Source organism: Neomonachus schauinslandi, chromosome 4 (assembly GCF_002201575.2).
Source record: "Neomonachus schauinslandi chromosome 4, ASM220157v2, whole genome shotgun sequence".
Taxonomy (NCBI): domain Eukaryota; kingdom Metazoa; phylum Chordata; class Mammalia; order Carnivora; family Phocidae; genus Neomonachus; species Neomonachus schauinslandi.
In genome coordinates this window covers 176,430,305-176,448,210 of record NC_058406.1, presented here as the reverse complement: position 1 = coordinate 176,448,210, position 17,906 = coordinate 176,430,305, and the positions used below count along the sequence as shown (strand labels likewise).

At 38.1% G+C, this 17,906-nt stretch overlaps 1 protein-coding gene across 4 annotated transcripts in view; it reads left to right on the top strand.

Annotated features, from left to right (window-relative positions):
* The window catches only part of CYRIB (CYFIP related Rac1 interactor B), a 146,270-nt gene that overhangs the window by 81,261 nt on the left and 47,103 nt on the right, over positions 1–17,906 (top strand). For 3 of the 4 annotated variants that reach the window (XM_021688460.1, XM_021688463.1, XM_021688461.2), the window contains 2 exons: positions 10,061–10,099; positions 10,318–10,336. The gene's annotated coding sequence lies outside the window, so the exon portion shown is untranslated. The remainder of the gene's footprint in view (positions 1–10,060; positions 10,100–10,317; positions 10,337–17,906) is intronic. The other variant, XM_021688462.2, reaches the window with a different exon arrangement.

Genomic DNA, 17,906 nt, shown 5'->3' with positions numbered 1-17,906 from the left:
CCCCTCCCCTCTAGAAGCCTCAGTTTGTTTCTCAGAGTCCATAGTCTCTCATGATTTGTCTCCTCCTCCCTCCAGTTCCCCCCATTCATTTTTCCCTTCCTGCTATGTTCTTTTTTTTTTTTAAACATGTAATGTATTATTTGTTTCAGAGGTACAGGTCTGTGATTCAACAGTCTTACACAATTCACAGTGCTCACCATAGCACATACCCTCCCCAATGTCCATCACCCAGCCAGTCAACAAAACCAAAAGACAACTGACAGAATGGGAGAAGATATTTGCAAATGACATATCAGATAAAGGGCTAGTATCCAAAATCTATAAAGAACTTATCAAACTCAACACCCAAAGAACAGATGATCTAATCAAGAAATGGGCAGAAGACCTGAACAGACATTTTTCCAAAGAAGACATCCAAATGGCCAACAGACACATGAAAAAGTGCTCAATATCGCTCGGCATCAGGGAAATCCAAATCAAAACCTCAGTGAGATACCACCTCACACCAGTCAGAATGGCTAAAATTAACAAGTCAGGAAAGGACAGATGTTGGCGGGGATGCGGAGAAAGGGGAACCCTCCTACATTGTTGGTGGGAATGCAAGCTGGTGCAGCCACTCTGGAAAACAGTATTGAGGTTCCTCAAAAAGTTGAAGATGGTGGTACTTTTTTAAACATACCAGGCAGACTCAAACATCGTTGCTTTCTCTGAGACTGTCCTCTAGGTATAGCTCAGTTATTCCCCTGTTTTCCCATTGCAGTTAATCCAAAGAACTCCAGTTCTGTAGTATTTTACCTATTGCATTGTGGTATTTATATATTTGTTTGTTTATTGAGAGAGAGCATGCATGCATGCACACGGCGGGGAGGGGCGGGCAAAGGGAGAGAGAATCTTAAGCGGGGCTCCATCTCACCATGCATGAGATCATGACCTGGCCAAAATCAAGAGGTGGAGGTTTAACTGACTGAGCCACCCAGGTGCCCCATTGTAATAATTTTTTACATGTCTTCTTAATAGACTAGGAGCTTCTGGAGGGTAGGTGGTGTTGTACTCAACATTTTACACTCTGCATTGCATAACACGTCTGGCCTGTTGGAGGTCTTCTGATCTTTATAGAATTGCCATAAGGAAGCAGTTCACATTTAAGATTGTGGCAGAGCATTTTAAATAGTCTTTTAAAAATCTATTACTTGATTGCTACCAAGACAGCTGTGCAGTAATATCACATATCAGATGTACAATATCTCCCCAAATATACTAGATCTCCAGAGATCAGTTATCTGCATTTGTTGCCGTTATTTTGTCAGCCTGGAAAAATCATTATCTATAAAACCATGGTGGACACATTAGTGTATTTTATTTAAAGTCTGTATCACTTTAATTTTTAATAGGAAAATCGCACATTTTTTCTAAATTTTTGTCAGTTATTTGCTACCTGTATATCGATCATTCCTTATCACTTATTTTTCCCAAACAAATCCTGTTAGCAGGGTGGCCAGTCTTAATGGGGCCGTAACTCTAAACTAGTTGTATTTATGCCAGGCTGCTTACATATTTTATCATGTTTGCTAAATCACTCATCCACTCATTCCACATATGCACACTGGAGACTACAATGTTTCAAGAATTGTGCTTATTAGTTCAAGGGCTATAATAACAATGAACAGGCTGTGATAACTGCTTTCAGTCCTGGGAAAGAGCCAGACATTTTGATGAGTGAAATGATGTGTTATGGGGCCCATTTGAAGATACTTAACCCATACTTGGGATATATTCTTCTTTCACACTGTCCTGTTCTCCAAATTTCTATTATAATTGTAGTCCGTAATGATAGTATAGTGTGGACAGAATTATTATGGACTTGTTACTTTTTGTATGTTCAAGTATTATTTCCATAAGATGTCATTAACCTCTTTAGGGATAAAGATTGTCTTATTACTTTGTATCATAAGCACTACTGGAGATATAAACATTTTTAATAATGCTTGTGGAATTGACAAACAGAGACTCTAATATTCTGATGTTGGGCCCTTAGAAGTACAAGGACGATAGTAACAGCACCTGTGCAGAGGGAGTAAGGTTGGCCTGATGGGATGGGTAAGGCCTGGGAAAAGAGCCAGACAGTGTAATTGGTACCTCTTATTCTCTGAGTCTCTCAATCTTAGGGGGGAGTAGGTATTATCTTCCTTTCTACAGATGGAGAAATTGAAGCTTTGAGAGACTTAATATTCTTGCTCAGAGTTTAAACACCGATGGACTCTTTCTGTCAAAATACATTATGTGTGGATGCATATTTTTGCTAGGAAGGTGATTAAATATTTGTTTTGGTCATAGAACTCCCTGGAATTAGGAGAGCAGTGTATGACAACCCAGGCACAGAGCTTCTCTGAAGGTCCATAATGCTGCTCCTGCTTGACATCATGCTGCAGTATCCTGAACACTACACTGGCTTATGTTATTTGTGAACAACCCAAATTGCCTTTAAACCAGCCAGATTTTGCAAATTACTTCTCTAATTTTTAATGATACATTAAGAATTAAGAAATTTTGGGGTGTCTAGGTGGCTCAGTCATTAAGCGTCTGCCTTCGGCTCAGGTCATGATCCCAGAGTCCTGGGATCGAGCCCCGCATCGGGCTCCCTGCTCCGCGGGAAGCCCGCTTCTCCCTTTCCCACTCCCCCTGCTTGTGTTCCCTCTCTTGCTGTGTCTCTCTCTGTCAAATAAATAAATAAAATCTTTAAAAAAAAAATTAAATTTTAAGAGTGGGATGTATTTGATTTTATTAGTGGTTCTTAGTTTTTTTGTGCATATGTTGGTTTTTCATTCTAGTATTGGAATAGGCTTTTTAAAAAAAATTGCATAGTTGACTCGAGATACAACCATCTGTCTTTTGAAATTTGTGGTATGCAATTCAGACACAGAATGAGAACATGTTGGGGCACCTGGATGGCTCAGTTGGTTAAGCATCCGACTCCTCATTTCAGCTCAGGTCATGATCTCAGGGTCATGAGATCCATCCGAGACCAGTGGGGCTCCGCACTCAGCGGGGAGTATGCTTAAGATTTTCTCTCTCCCTTTCCCACACTCCCTGCTTGTGCGTGCACTGTCTATTTAAAAAAAAAAAAAAGAATGAGAATATGTTGCACTTAAAACATGTAAGAGCATTATCTCTGTCTTAGCACTTCAGGTTATTGCTACTGAACACTTGTTTATGTTACGTATTTCCCCAATAGAAAAAAAGTGTCTGTGGCAAATTAAGATGTGAAAATTTAGTTTTGGGACTTGGTATTTCCCAACCTTGAACTTGTCTGTGTTTTTGTTACTATTAGGTATAATTCAGAGGTATTCTGCAAAGTGTCGCAATTGTAGAAAAGGACCTGAGTGGATGGACATTGTATTCTTTGCTTCCAAAAGACAGTTTTCCTTTTGTTTATGTAGGTTAGATATATTGATATTTGTATATATTTTTACATAGGTTGCATGTAATTAAAAGTGAGCAGTCGCCTGCTTTCTTTTTCTTTGTTGTATAACTTATATTTTGGAGTGAACATTATTTTTATGCCTTGGCCACATTGTCATAATTCTAAGTTTGGATTTGCTTCCAAAGTTTTATCCGTTGTATTCTCAATGTCTTGAAATATATCCAAGAATTCCTGTTCTCCTTAATCACTGTGCCCAGTGTGGGGCTCTGACTCACAACCCCGAAATCAAAAGTCACATGTTCCACTAACTGAGCCAGTCAGGCGCCACCCCCCAAAATTACTTTAATATGATTTTTTTTTTTTTTTTTTTTTTTGCTGGTGTTACTTCCTCTGGGACATCTTCGTCCTTTCATCCTTTTCATCATAACCACTTCGTTTATGGTGATGAAGTTCACCCTCCCAGAGTTCCTCTGACTGGCATGCTTAGTTTCTCTGATGGCAGCCGTGTCACATTCGTGCAGTTAACCCTTTCTTCCGTAACTTCATTTATGTTCTCTTAGAGTTTGACTCTCAGGGTTACCACTTCCAGTTTTTTGCTGCATTTTTATCTTTGTTGGCAAATTCCCTCATTTGGTTATCCATTTTTCTAAAATGTCATGCAGGTTTGTCACCAGGAGACAAGGGGATAACACAGCAACACACTTTGCAGTCTGTGCATGACCTAACATGTTCAGTGAACAATCACTGATAGACTTGAAAGAAATGATGTGGTTGGTCACTAATAATGATGTAAAAGATGGGAGAAAATGATAAAACTATTAAGCATTCTGTATTTACAGTATTTTCATCTTTAATTACATTTTAAAGAGACTAGACGTTTTAGAAAAAGTATACGGGTATGGTTTATATATAGTAATGATGATGATCATTAAAACAGCATTACATTTACAGAGTATTTATTGTGTGTCAGGGACTGTTTTAAGTGCTACACATACAGTAGTAATCATGGTGTAAGAAGACATAAAAGCCTGAGATTTGTATTCACGTGTTTGAGTTCTAGTGTGTCTCAGACATGGATATTCTTACATGTACTGTGCTTGAGATGGAATGTCAAAATAGATAGCTATATATTCTTCCTTTTTTTTTTTTTTAAAGATTTTATTTATTTATTTGACAGAGAGAGACACAGCAAGAGACGGAACACAAGCAGGGGGACTGGGAGAGGGAGAAGCAGGCTTCCTGCGGAGCAGGGAGCCCGATGTAGGGCTTGATCCCAGGACCCTGGGACCATGACCTGAGCCGAAGGCAGATGCTTAATGACTGAGCCACCCAGGCGCCCCAGATAGCTATATATTCTTGTAATTTTAATGTTAATAAGAGAAGTAGTGATCTTGTTCAATAAAACTGGCATTTCTGTTAATCTTCACAGTTTTTGAGGTTATTTTTGCTCTTTTACAGATAAGGAAAACTGATGCTTAGATAAATAAATGGAAATCTCATTTTACAAATAAAACAACTGCTCAAAGAACCTAATAATTAAATAAGTGAAAACTCAACCCAGGTTTATCTTATTTCAGAATCAGTGCTCTAAACCACTTTGCTTATATTTATTTCCTTTTTATTATTAGGGAATATAAAGGTTTTTATATATGTTTACTGTTTTCTTGCTCTTATGAATTATCATGTTTCCTCTCTTGATGTGATTTTTAATACATTTAGTACATTATGCAAAAATTAAACATTAAAATATTTTGGATTTCCTTTATTTTTAAATTTTATGTGATTTGACTCCATCTTTCCATTTTAAATTTCTTACCATGCTTCAAATTACTCCTCTAAAAATAAGTAAGGTATAATTTTTGAGATTTTTTTTTTTTTTGAGATTCAGTTTTAAGAAACTACATTGTAATCCACCTAGAATATATAGGGTGAGAAGGTTGTATCTCAGTTTTTCATAGGATTAAAGTTTTCTTCATTGCCCTCTATAGTGATTACTTTATACATTCCTCATCTGGAATATTCTTTTTGAGCCTTCTACCTCCTTTTCCTGCTTGTCCAAATCCTGTTCATTCTTCAAATCTATCTCAGCTCCCGGGGCTTCATAAAATCTTTCCAATACCCGATTTCCATGCTCTACCCCTAGCTGAGATATCTTCTTTTAATTGCCACAGGTCTATCTGTAGATTTTTCTCATGATACTTCATTTTTACCTTGAATGTTTTAATTGCTACAGGAAGAGTAGATGCTTCTAGAGAGTGCAGTCAATCTTTTTCATCCTAGCATCTCCTCAGGTATTTATTTTGGTACTATATACATAATAGACTTTCCAGTAAATACTTGGTGTGAGGTTTTTTGTTTTTTTTTTTCCTATTACTGGACCATTGTGATTTCTCTGGTCTCTTCCCCTGGCTCTGTATATCTGTATGAATTCCACTCAGTTTTAATTATTAATATGTAGGACTGGTTCTTTTCTTCTGTTTTTAAAAAGATTTTTTATAGACGTGCCTGTTTATTTTTTTCTCAAATGGATATAGAATAACCTTTTCAAGTTCTTAAAGCTTACTAAGGGGGCACCTGGGTGGCTCAGTCAGTTAAGCAGCTGCTTTCAGCTCGGGTTGTGATCCCAGGGTCCTGGGATGGAGCCCCACATCTTGTCTAGGCTCCCCGCGCAGCGGGAAGCCTGCTTCTCCCTCACTCTTGCCCCTCCCCACAGCTCTTGCATGCACACTCCCTCTCTCAAGTAAATAAAATCTTTTTTAAAAAATAAACATAACTTAGATATTTGCTGGAGTTATATAATAATGCAGTTTCATAATATTGTCTGATCTGGGAATGCGGTCAATAGGCCCTTTAATTCAAGTGCTCTTTTTTGGTTTCTCCGATGGCTTTAAGATTGCTTTGTGTATGTCAAGGGGAGCTTGAACAAATGGAATTGAATTTGATTTTATCATATACCCAAATGAAGGAGGAATGCAGTATAGGTTGCATAACCAGTTAGATTTATGTGTCATCATATTAAATGCTGCAAAGCTATAAATGTGGTTGACAGAATGCTCTGAAGTCACAGCTTTTATGTTTTATGTTTTGCTGGAGGCAAACCTTTAGGTTTGCAGATTTTAGATGCCTGGATTATATAATTTACGTCCTATCTAATATTCACTACTTTTGAGCTGACATTTGATTTCTAAGGGTAAAAACAATTACAAGTGTTTTCTTATTTCTTGATCTCTTAAGGATCAGGCAAAATGAATAGAAGTTTTCCCCGTGGATTTATGCAAGTGGCACCGGTTTTGCTCCTCTGGTTAATGAGAGTGGCCAGCTAGGCCACTTGTTTTGTTTATTTCTGGGTGGCTTTGGTCTGCCTTAGGGAAGAAAGTTTGTTTTTGGCAGAAAAAGCAAAATGTGTTTATTCATTCCATTTGTAGTAACATTGATCCAAGAGGAGCTTTTGAGGAAAACCAGAATGGTTAGGCTTTGAACATAAATAGCTCCCATTCATCTCCTACCTGATAGAAAAAAAGCAAAGATTAGGATTAATAATATATAAATTATAGACAAATCCTAGAGCAAGAGTTGCAAACTGACATTTCATCAAACAAAAATTAACCCTCAGACTGTTTCTTTTGGCCTACTGATTATTTCTAAAGCTTAATTAGTTGATAACATCTAAAAATTGTTTTACCTGAATATCCAGCCCTGGATCACCTGCGTTTTTAGCATGGCATGTTAATAGCCATGGCACCCCTTAGACTAAGCATAGACATTTGTTTGCCCTAGTTAGCCCTTCTGATGTGGCTCCACCCAACCCAGATGCATTTAACTTTGCAGCCCCTGGAGGCTGTTGGACTAAGAAGTAATAGTAGACCTAAGACTGCTAATGCAGCTGAACCCTCCACTTTGAGTTAACAGAAGATAGAATAGTAGGTGTGAAGACTTTAGGTAGAGAGAGCTGTAGTGGAATTTGGGATGTGTTAGAGAGAAGGTAGTTGCAGAGGAATCCAAGGTTTTTACCTGAGCAACTGGAAGAATAGAGATGCCATCAACTGAGTTAAGGGAGACTAGGTAGATAGGTTTGGAGAGGGAAGATGAGTAGTTTAGTTTTGACATGTTAAGTTTGAGGTATCTATTAAAACATCCAAGAGGAGATACTGAGTAGGCAGTTGCTAGGAGATGGAGACAAATGTCTAGACTGGGTAAGTAAATTTGAGATATGTAGTTGATACATAAAGCCATGAAATGAAATCACAAAGGGAGTGGAGGACCTAGGACTGTGTTCTGGGCACATCAGCATTTGGGGATCTGAGAGAGAAGTTCAGCAACAGAGATTAAGAAAGAGCATCCAGTGAGTTAGAATGAAAAGGGAGTATGGTGTCCCAAAGGACAAGTGTCCTGACCTGGTTTCATCCCAAAAGCAGAGCTTGAGAAAGGGATTTTTTAGGCAGATCATTTATGTGGGAACCTGTTAACAAGAAACAGAAGTTGGCGGGGCGCCTGGGTGGCTCACACGGTTAAGCGTCTGCCTTCGGCTCAGGTCATGATCCCGGGGTCCTGGGATCAAGCCTCGCATCAGGCTCCCTGCTCAGTGGGGAGCCTGCTTCTCCCTCTCCCTCTCTCAATATTTCTCTCTCTCTCAATAAATCAATAAAATTCTAAGGAAAAAAAAAAAGAAAGAGAAGTTGGAGAACTGGGGCACATGAAACAGGGAGGAAGGAAAGTCAGTGCAAGGGTCTGTGATCGACCTGGTCACATCTCTGAGTACCTGGGGCTTGATCCTGAGGAAGTCCTCTGAGAAGACATGAAGTATATGCCTCTGGATGGGAAGGAGGGGGTATTTATATACCAGATCCCGTTCCCCAGTGGTCAGGGGTTGCTCATAGGGTGTTGATGTTAATATCTTCACACTCCCAGGTCGGGGTTCGTATATTCCAGGAGGAGGCTAAGGAGTTCCTGTAAGCATCTCTTAGAGCAAAGCCCGTGAGCAGAAAGTGAGCCCCAGTAGTGCAGCTAAGGGGAGGTGCCTCAGCTGGAGTGAAATTGTGAGGCAGCGTGTTAGAGGTATCCCATACAGCCTTGTATGTTCCATTAAGCACTTGCCATTTAGTCCATTCTACTGCAAAGTTTTCAAGATGGTGGCTGGCCACAACCACTACAGTAGACTTATAATAGGAGGGCTAGTGGAATAATGTTCATTTTTGCAGTCCTCTACCACTCATTCTAGATTTGCCTTACCTTCAGCCAGCACTTGAACAGGTCAAGGCATTGTCCTGGTTCAGTGACACAGACCTTCTTCTCCAAGGGATCAGTGCCTGTAGTTGATTTATCATTGTTGGGTCGTAAGTGTTGCAGCTGCTCATTTATAGTTATTATTGAGCATGGCAGCCCCAGTCGAATCCCCTAGGTTCTGGATAGATTTCCTCCTGTCCCCATTGTGTGGCAGCAGCCGTAAGTGTTGTTAGGGTCACTTCACAGGACTCCACAATATGGTAACCCTTTCCTTAGCATGCTGGTCCAGTAAGGAGTCCAAGATAAGCAGGTGATAGTTGCTTCAGAATACTTCTGTGTCTTCTGGCAGAAACCACTCTTCTCCTCCTCCACTATCAGAATTTCTAATCCAATGAACCTGAAGGTTGTCAATCCTATTTCCATGTGTTGGTTCCAGGACTTTTTCCTCCCTCCCTCCCTCCTTTATCTGTCAGAGACACAGCACCACATTTCAGCCTTTAGAAGACAGTATAAGAGATCACTTACTATCTTGGAAGGCAGTGCCCCGTCCCCTCTAAATGTGACTAAGCACATAGAAATTGTATGTTTGCTAAGTCCAGGACTCTGTTCATAAAATAAACAATTAGGGAAAGAAATTTTTATGTAAAGGTGAGTAGTTACATTCGTCATTGTCCCCCCACTGTATGTCAGCTCAGCTGGTTTGCTGTAGTGGCTGTAGTTGCTTCTGTTGTAAAGTTAGAATAAAATCATTTTGAAGATTTAATTTTACCTAAAATGTTTTAGGATTTGCAAATACCATAGTAGTATTAGTAAACCAGTCCTACAGAGGACTTCGTGGTTCACTTGAGTTTTGCCAGATGTACCTCTGGCAAATAATAGGTTATTGTCATGGAATATAAGGATCTTAGTACCTTTAGCAAAACTGGTACTTTTAATACATTGAAAGGAAATGAACGTAAACTATGATAATAGTATAGAAATACATCTCTTGTGGTAATTTTAGGCCCCTGTTACAAGAATAAAGACGAGTTACAAATTTTCTTCCCTTGCTGTTCTTGCTGTATGATATGATGAGAACTATGTACTTCTCTTGATAGAGATTGTAGTCTTTGAGTGTCTTGAGGGTGGCAATTAGGGTGTCTTATCTAAGCCTATTGGTATTTCCCAGGGCTTAACGTAATGGCTTACTCTTAGTAGGTTCTTTATAAATAGTTGTTGATTTAATTCAAGGAGGTATATGTCCGTTCATATACATACACAAGTGTGTATAGCATATGTATGTGATATGTGATGGCATTCATAAACTTTATTATAGTTAATAAAGTTAATTAATAATAAAGTTAATTAATAAAATTAAACATGTTTTAAAGTATAATAATGTTTTAGACTTTCTTCCTTTTTTCTTTCTTTAAACAGATAGAAGGACAAGAACAGAATCACCAGCACTGGCTGAAGGTAAATATGTCTTTGGAGGAAATGATAATTCAGATAAAAATGAAAAGTTATGATTTAAAAAACTACATTGGCTCAATATAATTTAAGGAAGATGTTCTGTATATAATATTGAACTGCTAAAAATATCTTTAGGAAATATCCAATACTGTTTAGTTTCTTAGAATAGGAAGTAGTGGGGAAAATGTAAATTAATTAGAACTTTTTTTTTTTTTTTACAGCTTTCTTTCAGTAGGAGAGGTATGTGTTTTTCTTTGAATTCCTTTTTAAGTCATTTTAGTTATCACCAGTATAGTTAAACAGGAAAGGTCTAACCCATAATTCTAGTTGTTTAATATATATTTGCTAGAAAGGAAGACACTTTTACATGCTTTCTTCAATAAGAATTCTAGCTGTTATTGATTTTGGTCCTCTTGAAAAAGTCTTAGAAGAACACAATAGCCACCACAAAAGTTACTGATACAGGGGTCCTGAGTACTTAAACATTTATAATCCTGTAGTTGTTTTAATTATAACAAGTTAATGGGTATTTGAAAATGTAGTTTTTCTGTAGGTATATTTTGTGTTCTTCAAGTGAAAATGATCAGCTTAAAATCTCTTTCTGTGCTCTTCCTAGTTATAAAAAGAGATATTTACATTTCAAAACTTGCCTGTCATTTTACTAGAACTGATAAGACCGTTATCACGATAGTCTTTTGGGATTGTAATTACCTCATCTGCTCTGTGTATGTCAGTGCAGGAGTTCTCAACCTTTTTTTTGTGCCATGGACCTCTGGTAATCTGGTGAAGCCTGTGAATCCCTTCCCAGAATAATGATTCTAAAAATGATTCATGATTTTATGAAGTAAAACACATAAGATTAACAAGGAAATTAGTTCTATTGAAATATAGCTAACAAATATTAAAAATATAAATTTTTGATAGAGTAATATATGCTTCTCACATTAGAGAATAAGCTTTAGCAAGAATTCTGCTAAATACTGTAATTTTAAAGTGATAAGTTTGCAGTAACTGTAGTATAATATGAAAATACCTGTGATTTCTATTGATGATAAGTTCATAGGTGTTTCTGATACTACTATGCTTTGTTGCCTATAATCTTGATTGAAGGAATTGCAAAACTTCACATAGAGGTTAGTGAAAAGGTTCCCATCCAAGTTCACAGGTCACTGAATTCTTTCTCTGGACCCCAGATTAAAAACTTCTGTTAATGAAAAGTCAGACCTTTCTTCCTCCATCATATTTGAATAAGTGTAGTTTTTTATGTTCTGTATAACTAATCTTTAAAAAGTGGAGTTACACAGTCATTTCTTAAGAAATATCCCAACGGTGTAGGCTAGAAGTTCTTGAAACAGCTTTGAAGAAACTTCGGTTTGCTGGTCAATAATCAGAGAAACAGCGGCATATTCTGTGGAAAAGTAGTCGGAAGATAAGTGGTAAGCCTTGGAGAGTGCCCACCTTCAGAGAATTCACATTCTATTTCAAGGAACATGAAATTAACATGTAAAAAATAAAATATCAGCTTGAGATGTTGAAAGCTTAATGAGAAAAATGTCGTAATTTCCATAGGAAGGATGCAAATCGTAAGGTCTGATGCTTGTGTTATGGAATCACAAAAAAAGGTCAAGACTTGTAAAAAGTCATCAAATGTTTTACAGTTAAGTAGTATGAACTGTACAATGATGATGGGCCAACGTAAGCTAGGAAGAGCCTAGAATGGTGTCACTAAATTTGACAATTAAACGGTCATTCAGCACCTTGTCGCCAACTACCAATAAAGGGACTGGAAGATCTGTTGAAGCTTGGCTGATAGCAAAAACAACATTATTGTTTTGAAGGTGACACGGTGGGGCATCTGACTTTGGGGTATTTTTTGGTTGTGGCACTTGATTTGTTCTGTCAGTGTGATCTGCCCTGATGCCATATTTTAAAGATGTTCTCAAAGGCTTCACTGTCAGTCAGGGTCATTAGATTAAGCACCACTTTTAAAAAACTAATTTGCTGCTTTTGCCAAGTCCCCAAGTTTCTGTAGTTCTCAGTTTCTTCCTATAAAATTAGAGAACTGAGCTACATGATTTCAGGTCCTCTCATGAACCCTGTATTCTGGGCTGATTTTCTACCTTTTCTGAGACCCTTCACTTCCTTTCTCTTTCTCCCTACCAGCGACGTTTGAAATATGGTAAAAATACTCAAAGTTGTTAAGTGATTTGAACTTTGGTTTATATAAATATTGCCCTAGTAAAAGCTATACAGTACTTTAAAAGCTGTAATTATTAGATTAGTATACTTAGTTCAAAACGTTTTTATGATGTATACATTCTGCACTTTGCTCTACTGGAGTCTTTTTAGCCTTATAAGCAATACTGATTTTTAAATGTAGAAAGATTATTCAAGTACATATTTTTAAGATTATGTGATTACCAGGAAGAGGAAATTTATATTTTGTTTTTGTATTCTGTTCGATTATGATAAGTTTGGAGGAGTTGTATTTAAGAGAATGGTTTTAATTGAAGTTCAGGAACTGTAATGTCACTGTACTGAATTCCTTTAGCATGCTGGGCTCAAACAGAAAGACCTGACAAATGGTAGGGAAATATTTAAGGACATTTCTTAGTTAGCATCTGTCATCTTTTTCTAGTCAATGTTGTTTTTCTTAAAATTTTTTTTCTGTGAGAATTTTATTCCTAATTTAGAAATTCTAGTGCTAGTATTGAATTAATTCCTTTCAGGAAGACTTGAAAGTTTTAGTTTTCTTTACTCTTTTTGGCCGAATTATGTGTATTTTCATTTATGACTAAGAAGCAAATGGGGCAAAATGGCTAAGAGAACTGTTAGGAGCCATATTTGCCTGAGTGAGAATTCCGGCCTCATTGTTCACTAATTTGTTGACCTTGAGAAAGTTACTTAATCCTTTTGACCTTCAGGTTGTTCAGAAGTAAAATGAGGATTGTAGTGCTAGACAACCTCCAAAATGGTGGAGGATTTTATAAGATAATACTGTGTATATATTACTTAGCATTGTGTGTGGCACACAGAAAGATCTCAGTCGCTCATTTTTACTTTCATTTAGTCCTCAAAGCGTTCAGGGACCTCTGCAAGGTGCTTGGGATACGAAAGTTAAGTTATAGTCACACTCAGGGCAAGATGGTTCTGTTGCCCTTAGTTCTTTCAGTCTGAAATGTTTAAGAAGGTCTTTATGATGAATATTCCTAAATATCCCTTTCTGAACTTCATTCTCTTTCAGAAGCTAAATCCTCATAATTACTAGACAGGAGATAGCTTGTCTGTAATTTTTTGCATATGTGAGTATATGTATATAGTCTAATGGGTAAATTTCTTTTGACCTCAGTTTAATATATTTTAAGATATTTCAGTTGTTTAATGGGTTGTCAAGTGGCATAGGGACTATTTAGTTCTCAGAGGCCAGTGAGAACTGAGACCAGTGAGGAGAAGTTAACAAATGGGCAAATATCAGCTTAGTATAAGTTTTGTGTGATTCTTTGTAGGATTCATGTTGGATTAATTGTGCATCATTTAATCATCAGCTGAAGTTCCTAAAAAAGTTTCTAAAAATTGACTGAAGTCTAAAATTTTTTATAAAGATTTTATTTATTTATTGGAGAGAGAGCACGAGCAGGGGGTGGGGGCAGAGGGAGAAGGAGAAGTAAACTCCCCAGTGATCAGGGAGCCCGACTCCGGGCTTGATCCCAGGACTCCGAGATCATGACCCGAGCCAAGGGCAGACACTCAACTGAGTGAGCCACCCAGGCGCCCCTGAAGTCTAAAATTTAAGTCATTTGAGAATAGAATGAGTCACCCCTGGGCATAGTCATGCAGAATGAAATATTTAAGCAGGGGCTAGTTGGCTGCTTCGCATGGATGTTGTAGAACAGATACATACAAAGGCTAGATGGTCAAGTTTGACTTCCATTTTAGCACATGTTGTATTTAGTCTGGGCTGCTATAAGAAAATATAGTAAACTAGGTGGCTTATAAATAGCAGAAATTTATTTCTCACAGTTCTGGAGGCTGGAAGTCCCAAGATCAACATGCCAGCATAGATGGGTTCTGGTGAGGCCCACTTCCCAGTTCATAACGCAGCTGTCTTCTCACTGTGTCCTCACATGGTAGAAAGAGCAACTTAGCTTTCGGGGTCTCTTCTATAAGGGCATTAATTCCATTCATGAGGGCTCCACACTGATGACCTTATCACCTCTCAAAGGGTTTAATCACATTGGGTTTTAGGATTTCACGTGTGAATTTTGAGGGGACACAGACGTTCATGTTCTATCTTTTATACTTTTATGTAGACTAGAAACAGCTGATATATAAAATCGGCATGGTAGCAAAACCAGACAAGAATAGAGAAAAAAATTATGTCAGTCTTACTTATGAAATAATCTAAAGTGAAATATTAGACCAAATCTAGAAATACATATTTTTAAATGAGTATATAGAGTTGATATCAGAAATGCAAGGATGGTTTAGCAGTAGGAAATGTAGTCATGTAATCTTATTCTTATATTCTCATATTTATAGATTAAATGAAAAAATGATTGATATTATAAAGGTGGGAGTCCTGCCTCAGAATGGTATGTGTATTTGTGTGTGTGTGTATGTGTGTATTTAATGCAAAATCAAGTCAAAATCCCATTAAGATTTTTGTAGAACTTGACAGTTACATGGGTGAACAAAGGACCAAGAATAGCTAAGGCACTTTTGCAGATGAATCATTACTTAAACAGTAAACATAGACCACAAAAAAAAAGTGGATTACATGTGACAGATGGCACCATAGACAAAGTTAAGACTAGGATACTGCAATATTACAGATTAGGAGAAAATATTTGCCATGTGTATAAGCATCAAAAGATTGGTACCCAGAAGTCCTATCTAGAATTCCTAAAGCCCAGCTGTGGGGGATGGGAGAGTGATATATCAGCTGGAGTTGAGTTAGGAAAACATACCACCCTGGGTATTTCAAACAGGGAATTTAATATAGAGGATTGGTTATGAAGGTATTAGACTAGAAGAGCAAAGAGGAAGAGGAGACATAGATTGGCAGAAAAAAAAAAAAGGTGGGATGATGGCTGTGCTACCAGAGATAAGCTGCTCCCTGCACTAGACTGCAGCCCACGGCTGCACTTGCTTCTGCCTCTGACTGGGGCAGTGCATACTGGCCTCACCTCATCTGACTGCTCTTAGAGCAGCTACTGGTCTGTCCTGGCCAGAGATGGAAAGCGCTTCTCTCTGTCCCCTGCCTGCTCACCTTCCAGTGCCTCTTACTGACATAACCTAACAGCTGGCAAGGATGTCATTTACCGATTCTGGGCCCCTGCAGTACGGAGTACAGCGTATAGAAAGGTAGGTGTGGGAAAGATCGTAGAAAAATAAATGGCACAAGTTACAGAGGATATGAATATACGTTTTACAGATGGCCTATAAACATGGAGAGGCACATTTTTACTGATAATCAAGAAAATGTAAATCAAAGCATCAACGAGATATTTCACAATCTAAACATTTGAAGCTTGAGGTTTTGGAGGATGGGAGGAAGGAGATCTTTTACTAGTGGAACAGTACTGTGGAGAGTAGTTGGGCACAATGTAGTAGAGTTACAGTTGCCCTTTAATTTCTAGATTGCCATCCAGTGCAAACTCTTCTGCAGAGGCACAAGTATATGTAGTGTGTGAAAGGATATGTGTAAAGCATACTTTGTGTTTTGTTTTTTTTTTAAGATTTTATTTATTGGAGGGAGAGAGCACAAGCCAAGGGGAGAGGCAGAGGGAGAAGCAGACTCCCTGCCAAGCAGGGAGCCCAATGTGGGGCTCGATCCCAGGGCCCTGGGATCATGACCTGAGCCAAAGGCAGACACTCAACCGACTGAGCCACCCAGGCGTCCAGCATACTTTGTTAATAGAGAAAAATTGAAAAGGCATTGTCCCTCAATAGGTGAATAAGCAAATAAACTGGTTTCTTTGAACCATAAAATACTGTACTGAGTGAACATGGATAATTCTCAGAACACCAATAAGTGAGAAAAGTGAGTTCTAAAGGAATATGGACAGTAAATCATGCAAATTGAAAAGCAGAACAGTGCTGTGTTGTTTATGAATACAGACCTTCACAGTAAAAATTCTAAAATATGTTTGGAAAGGAAGTATACTTTTAAGATTACTTTAGGAGATGGAGGAGAGGAAAGTTAGTTGGGAAAGGTTGGGAGGTTAACTGCACAAAAACATAGGGAGGCCTCTGAAGCAACATACGGCAAAATGTCATTGCTTTGATCTGGTGGTAGAGTATGTGAATATATTTTTTTATATTTAAATTATTTTCTAATTTAAAGAAATAGACAGCAAGAAGTACTTAAGAATCAGCCCCTCTGGGAATCCTTTGGTTAGGTGTTCCTTTTTCTGTATGTTCATTGTGTTGTTTGTATGCTTCTGTATGAAGCATGCTGCACCATTTTGTCTCTTCCACTCGTCTGTGAACTCCTCGGTGCCAAATATTCAGTGTCTGTCACAGTAATCGGCAGACAGGAGCTAAGGAAAGGCGGTTTGATTTTAAACAGCAGCAACTATCACCAGGCACTGTAAACACCAGCTAGCTGTGGAAATACTCAAGGTTTTACGTATGCGAGGGTTTTTATTTAGTGGCTCATCCATGCATTGTTGCATGTGTATTGCAAAGTGTTCAGACACCTGAATTCCAATCCAGTCATTTTTGTTGGGCATCTTTGAATGAGTCATATGTGTTCTTTGAATATCAGTGACTTTACATTTAAATTTTGTTTTTAAGATTGAAAGAGTCGGGAACAGGACAGAGGGAGAGGGAAAGATAATCTCAAGCAGATTCCCTATTGAGTGCAGAGCCGGACTCGGGGCCCCGTCTTATGGGGCGCCATCTCAAGGACCCTGAGATCATGACCTGAGCCGAAATCAAGAGTCAGACGGTTAACAGACTGAGCCACCCAGGCGCCCCTCTACATTTAATTTTTTAAAAAATTATTGATACATACAAAAGAATACCTTTATTTGTAAACGTGAAAGCCTAAAATCCCTGAATCCACCAGTAACTGAGGAACTGGAATGTTACCCACACCTTTGAAGTTGCCTGATCCTAGGGCCCTGTCTCTCTCCAGAGATAACCAGTATCTTAAATTTTGTGTTTATCATTCACTTGCATATTTATATATTTTACCATACATGTGTAGGTATAATTTTTATGAATTTCAAAATAGTGGTACTTTTTAAGATTTTATTTATCTGAGAAAGAGAGAGTACGAGCTGGGGGGGGGAGGGGCAGTGGGAGAGAGAGAAGCAGACTCTCCGCTGAGCAGGGAGCCTGATGCGGGGCCTGATCCCAGGACCCCAGGATCATGACCCGAGCTGAAGGCAGCCGCCTAACCGACTGAGCCACCTGGGTGCCCCTAAAATAGTGGTACGTTTTAAGAAAGTGAATTCACAGTATTATTTCTTGTTTAAAGATCGTATTTTTTCAAGAAAAACCTTCTTAATCCTTGTAAAATAGGTAATTTGGGGGTTCAGTGTTTTTTTTTTTTTTTTTTTTTTCCAGATTCCCATCACCTTTCTGTACATTCTTAAACTACTTGCCTTGGAACTTTATATTAGCCCTTCTAATAACTTACGTCTTTACCTGATGTAAGGCATTATAGCAGGAAGCATGTCTTTGCTTTCTTGTTTTAAATTAGCAGCTCAGGCAGTAATTTGCATTGGTGGTTTAATTTTTAATAGCTGGAGGCATGGAGGAGTACTATTACTAGTAATCTCTGAATCCGATTCAAAGATGC